Source organism: Taudactylus pleione, unplaced genomic scaffold (genome assembly GCF_031769625.1).
Source record: "Taudactylus pleione unplaced genomic scaffold, aTauple2 ptg002179l, whole genome shotgun sequence".
In the NCBI taxonomy this organism is placed as follows: Eukaryota; Metazoa; Chordata; class Amphibia; order Anura; family Myobatrachidae; genus Taudactylus; species Taudactylus pleione.
This window is the reverse complement of record NW_028286573.1, coordinates 87501-92500: the sequence shown is the minus strand read 5'-3', so window position 1 is coordinate 92500 and position 5000 is coordinate 87501. Positions and strand designations below refer to the sequence as shown.

At 37.9% G+C, this 5000-nt stretch overlaps 2 non-coding genes and 17 pseudogenes across 2 annotated transcripts; all 19 read right to left on the bottom strand.

Annotated features, from left to right (window-relative positions):
• Positions 1 to 2: 2 nt before the first annotated feature.
• LOC148431866 (5S ribosomal RNA) lies at positions 3 to 121 on the bottom strand (annotated as a pseudogene).
• A 116-nt stretch (positions 122 to 237) lies between these two features.
• LOC148431865 (5S ribosomal RNA) lies at positions 238 to 355 on the bottom strand (annotated as a pseudogene).
• A 116-nt stretch (positions 356 to 471) lies between these two features.
• On the bottom strand, positions 472 to 590 carry LOC148431864 (5S ribosomal RNA; annotated as a pseudogene).
• A 116-nt stretch (positions 591 to 706) lies between these two features.
• On the bottom strand, positions 707 to 825 carry LOC148431863 (5S ribosomal RNA; annotated as a pseudogene).
• Positions 826 to 1176: 351 nt separating this feature from the next.
• LOC148431862 (5S ribosomal RNA) lies at positions 1177 to 1295 on the bottom strand (annotated as a pseudogene).
• A 116-nt stretch (positions 1296 to 1411) lies between these two features.
• Positions 1412 to 1530, bottom strand: LOC148431861 (5S ribosomal RNA; annotated as a pseudogene).
• A 115-nt stretch (positions 1531 to 1645) lies between these two features.
• LOC148431860 (5S ribosomal RNA) lies at positions 1646 to 1764 on the bottom strand. Its single transcript, XR_015877006.1, has one exon. It is a non-coding gene; the product is annotated as a 5S ribosomal RNA (ribosomal RNA).
• Positions 1765 to 1881: 117 nt separating this feature from the next.
• Positions 1882 to 2000, bottom strand: LOC148431859 (5S ribosomal RNA; annotated as a pseudogene).
• A 351-nt stretch (positions 2001 to 2351) lies between these two features.
• LOC148431858 (5S ribosomal RNA) lies at positions 2352 to 2469 on the bottom strand (annotated as a pseudogene).
• Positions 2470 to 2585: 116 nt separating this feature from the next.
• LOC148431857 (5S ribosomal RNA) lies at positions 2586 to 2704 on the bottom strand (annotated as a pseudogene).
• Positions 2705 to 2820: 116 nt separating this feature from the next.
• Positions 2821 to 2939, bottom strand: LOC148431856 (5S ribosomal RNA). Its single transcript, XR_015876903.1, has one exon. It is a non-coding gene; the product is annotated as a 5S ribosomal RNA (ribosomal RNA).
• Positions 2940 to 3054: 115 nt separating this feature from the next.
• Positions 3055 to 3173, bottom strand: LOC148431855 (5S ribosomal RNA; annotated as a pseudogene).
• A 116-nt stretch (positions 3174 to 3289) lies between these two features.
• LOC148431854 (5S ribosomal RNA) lies at positions 3290 to 3408 on the bottom strand (annotated as a pseudogene).
• Positions 3409 to 3524: 116 nt separating this feature from the next.
• On the bottom strand, positions 3525 to 3643 carry LOC148431853 (5S ribosomal RNA; annotated as a pseudogene).
• Positions 3644 to 3994: 351 nt separating this feature from the next.
• Positions 3995 to 4113, bottom strand: LOC148431852 (5S ribosomal RNA; annotated as a pseudogene).
• A 115-nt stretch (positions 4114 to 4228) lies between these two features.
• LOC148431851 (5S ribosomal RNA) lies at positions 4229 to 4347 on the bottom strand (annotated as a pseudogene).
• Positions 4348 to 4463: 116 nt separating this feature from the next.
• LOC148431850 (5S ribosomal RNA) lies at positions 4464 to 4582 on the bottom strand (annotated as a pseudogene).
• A 115-nt stretch (positions 4583 to 4697) lies between these two features.
• Positions 4698 to 4816, bottom strand: LOC148431849 (5S ribosomal RNA; annotated as a pseudogene).
• A 116-nt stretch (positions 4817 to 4932) lies between these two features.
• The window catches only part of LOC148431848 (5S ribosomal RNA), a 119-nt pseudogene continuing 51 nt past the window's right edge, over positions 4933 to 5000 (bottom strand).

Below are 5000 nucleotides of genomic sequence, written 5' to 3'. Positions count from 1 at the left end.
ATTACCTACAGCACCTGGGATTCCTAGGTAGTCACCAATCCAAGTACTAACCAGTCCCAACACTGCATAGCTTCCAAGATCAGACGAGATTGGGCATGTCCAGTGTGGTTTGGCTGTAGGTGCTCAAAAACATTAACTTTAGACCTCTATTACTTCTTAACTCAAGGAAATTCATTGATAAGTTGAAAAAATTAAATGTAAAATGTAATAGAAAAGAATGTTCTGGCAGTATAAAATTACCTACAGCTCCTGGTATTCCAGGTGGTCTCCCATCCAAGTACTAACCAGGCCCAACACTGCATAGCTTCCAAGATCAGATGAGATTGGGCATGTCCACTGTGGTTTGGCTGTAGATGCTCAAAAGCTTTAAATTTAGACCGCTTTTACTTCTTAACTCAAGTAAATTCAATGATAAGTTGAAAAAATTAAATGTAAAATGTAATAGAAAAGAATGTTATGGCAGTATAAAATTACCTACAGCACCTGGTATTCCCAGGTGGTCTCCCATCCAAGTATTAACCAGGCACAACACTGCATAGCTTCCAAGATCAGACGAGATTGGGCATGTCCAGTGTGGTTTGGCAGTAGGTGCTCAAAAACATTAACTTTAGACCTCTATTACTTCTTAACTCAAGTAAATTCATTGATAAGTTGAAAAATTTAAATGTAAAATGTAATAGAAAAGAATGTTCTGGCAGTATAAAATTACCTACAGCTCCTGGTATTCCCAGGTGGTCTCCCATCCAAGTACTAACCAGGCCCAACACTGCATAGCTTCCAAGATCAGACGAGATTGGGCATGTCCAGTGTGGTTTGGCTGTAGGTGCTCAAAAACAATAACTTTAGACCTGTATTACTTCTTAACTCAAGTAAATTCATTGATAAGTTGAAAAAATTAAATGTAAAATGTAATAGAAAAGAATGTTATGGCAGTATAAAATTACCTACTGCACCTGGTTTTCCCAGGTGGTCTCCCATCCAAGTTCTGACCTTACCCAACACTGCATAGCTACCAAGATAAGACGAGATTGGGCATGTCCAGTGTGGATTGGCTGTAGGTGCTCAGAAGTATTAACTTTAGACCTCTATTACTTCTTAACTCAAGGAAATTCATTGATAAGTTGAAAAAATTAAATGTAAAATGTAATAGAAAAGAATGTTCTGGCAGTATAAAATTACCTACATCTCCTGGTATTCCCAGGTGGTCTCCCATCCAAGTACTAACCAGGCCCAACACTGCATAGCTTCCAAGATCAGACGAGATTGGGCATGTCCACTGTGGTTTGGCTGTAGGTGCTCAAATGCATTAAATTTAGACCGCTTTTACTTCTTAACACAAGTAAATTCATTTATAAGTTGAAAAAATCAAATGTAAAATGTAATAGAAAAGACTGTTATGGCAGTATAAAATTACCTACAGCACCTGGTATTCGCAGGTGGTTTCCCATCCAAGTACTAACCAGGCCCAACACTGCATAGCTTCCAAGATCAGACGAGATTGGGCATGTCCAGTGTGGTTTGGCTGAAGGTGCTCAAAAACATTAACTTTAGACCTCTTTTACTTCTTAACTCAAGTAAATTCAATGATAAGTTGAAAAATGAAATGTAAAATGTAATAGAAAAGAATGTTATGGCAGTATAAAATTACCTACAGCACCTGGTATTCCCGGGTGGTCACCCATCTAAGTACTAACCAGGCCCAACACTGCATAGCTTCCAAGATCAGACGAGATTGGGCATGTCCAGTGTGGTTTGGCTGTAGGTACTCAAAAACATTAACTTTAGACCTCTTTTACTTCTTAACTAAAGTAAATTCATTGATAAGTTGAAAAAATCAAATGTAAAATGTAATAAAAAAGAATGATTTTGGCTGTCTAAAATTACCTACAGCAACTGGTATTCCCAGGTGGTCTCCCATCCAAGTACAAACCAGGCCCAACACTGCATAGCTTCCAAGATCAGACGAGATTGGGCATGTCCAGTGTGGTTTGACTGTAGATGCTCAAAATCATTAACTTTAGACCTGTATTACTTCTTAACTCAAGTAAAGTCATTGATAAGTTGAAAAAATTAAATGTAAAATGTAATAGAAAAGAATGTTATGGCAGTATAAAATTACCTACTGCACCTGGTTTTCCCAGGTGGTCTCCCATCCAAGTTCTGACCATACCCAACACTGCATAGCTACCAAGATAAGACGAGATTGGGCATGTCCAGAGTTGATTGGCTGTAGGTGCTCCAAAGTATTAACTTTAGACCTCTATTACTTCTTAACTCAAGGAAATTCATTGATAAGTTGAAAAAATTAAATGTAAAATGTAATAGAAAAGAATGTTCTGGCAGTATAAAATTACCTACAGCTCCTGGTATTCCAGGTGGTCTCCCATCCAAGTACTAACCAGGCCCAATACTGCATAGCTTCCAAGATCAGACGAGATTGGGCATGTCCACTGTGGTTTGGCTGTAGGTACTCAAAAGCTTTAAATTTAGACCGCTTTTACTTCTTAACTCAAGTAAATTCAATGATAAGTTGAAAAAATTAAATGTAAAATGTAATAGAAAAGAATGTTATAGCAGTATAAAATTACCTACTGCACCTGGTATTCCCAGGTGGTCTCCCATCCAAGTACTAACCAGGCCCAACACTGCATAGCTTCCAAGATCAGACGAGATTGGGCATGTCCAGTGTGGTTTGGCTGTAGGTGCTCAAAAACATTAACTTTAGACCTCTATTACTTCTTAACTCAAGTAAATTCATTGATAAGTTGAAAAAATTAAATGTAAAATGTAATAGAAAAGACTGTTATGGCAGTATAAAATTACCTACAGCACCTGGTATTCCCAGGTGGTCTCCCATCCAAGTACTAACCAGGCCCAACACTGCATAGCTTCCAAGATCAGACGAGATTGGGCATGTCCAGTGTGGTTTGGCTGTAGGTGCTCAAAGACATTAACTTTAGACTTCTTTTACTTCTTAACTCAAGTAAATTCAATGATAAGTTGAAAAATGAAATGTAAAATGTAATAGAAAAGAATGTTATGGCAGTATAAAATTAGCTTCAGCACCTAGTATTCCCAGGTGGTCTCCCATCTAAGTACTAACCAGGCCCAACACTGCATAGCTTCCAAGATCAGACGAGATTTGGCATGTCCAGTGTGGTTTGGCTGTAGGTGCTCAAAAACATTAACTTTAGACCTCTTTTACTTCTTAACTCAAGTAAATTCATTGATAAGTTGAAAAAATTAAATGTAAAATATAATAGAAAAGAATGTTATGGCTGCATAAAATTACCTACAGCACCTGGTATTCCCAGGTGGTCTCCCATCCAAGTACTAACCAGGCTCAACACTGCATAGCTTCCAAGATCAGACGAGATTGGGGATGTCCACTGTGGTTTGGCTGTAGGTGATCAAAAGCATTAAATTTAGACCTCTTTTACTTCTTAACACAAGTAAATTCATTGATAAGTTGAAAAAATTAAATGTAAAATGTAATAGAAAAGGTAGTTATGGCAGTTTAAAATTACCTACAGCACCAGGGATTCCTAGGTAGTCTCCCATCCAAGTACTAACCAGTCCCAACACTGCACAGCTTCCAAGATCAGACGAGATTGGGCATGTCCAGTGTGGTTTGGCTGTAGGTGCTCAAAAACATTAACTTTAGACCTGTATTACTTCTTAACTCAAGTAAATTCATTGATAAGTTGAAAAAATTAAATGTAAAATGTAATAGAAAAGAATGTTATGGCAGTATAAAATTACCTACTGCACCTGGTTTTCCCAGGTGGTCTCCCATCAAAGTACTGACCAGGCACAACACTGCATAGCTACCAAGAAAAGACGAGATTGGGCATGTCCAGTGTGGATTGGCTGTAGGTGCTCAAAAGTATTAACTTTAGACCTCTATTACTTCTTTTCTCAAGGAAATTCATTGATAAGTTGAAAAAATTAAATGTAAAATGTAATAGAAAAGAATGTTATGGCAGTATAAAATTACCTACAGCACCTGGTATTCCCAGGTGGTCTCCGATCCAAGTACTAACCAGGCCCAACACTGCATAGCTTCCAAGATCAGACGAGATTGGGCATGTCCAGTGTGGTTTGGCTGTAGGTGCTCAAAAACATTAGCTTTAGACCTCTTTTACTTCTTAACTCAAGTAAATTCAATGATAAGTTGAAAAATTAAATGTAAAATGTAATAGAAAAGAATGTTATGGCAGTAAAAAATTACCTACAGCTCCTGGTATTCCCAGGTGGTCTCCCATCCAAGTACTAACCAGGCCCAACACTGCATAGCTTCCAAGATCAGACGAGATTGGGCATGTCCAGTGTGGTTTGGCTGTAGGTGCTCAAAAACATTAACTTTAGACCTCTATTACTTCTTAACTCAAGTAAATTCATTGATAAGTTGAAAAAATTAAATTTAAAATGTAATAGAAAAGAATGTTATGGCAGTATAAAATTACCTACAGCACCTGGTAATCCCAGGTGGTCTCCCATCCAAGTACTAACAAGGCCCAACACTGCCTAGCTTCCAAGTTCAGACGAGATTGGGCATGTCCAGTGTGGTTTGGCTGTAGGTGCTCAAAAACATTAACTTTAGACCTCTTTTACTTCTTAACTCAAGTAAATTCAATGATAAGTTGAAAAATGAAATGTAAAATGTAATAGAAAAGAATGTTATGGCAGTATAAAATAACCTACAGCACCTAGTATTCCCAGGTGGTCTCCCATCCAAGTACTAACCAGGCCCAACACTGCATAGCTTCCAAGATCAGACGAGATTTTGCATGTCTAGTGTGGTTTGGCTGTAGGTGCTCAAAACCATTAACTTTAGACCTCTTTTACTTCTTAACTCAAGTAAATTCATTGATAAGTTGAAAAAATGAAATGTAGAATGTAATAGAAAAGAATGTTTTGGCTGTCTAAAATTACCTACAGCACCTGGTATTCCAAGGTGGTCTCCCATCCAAGTACAAACCAGGCCCAACACTGCATAG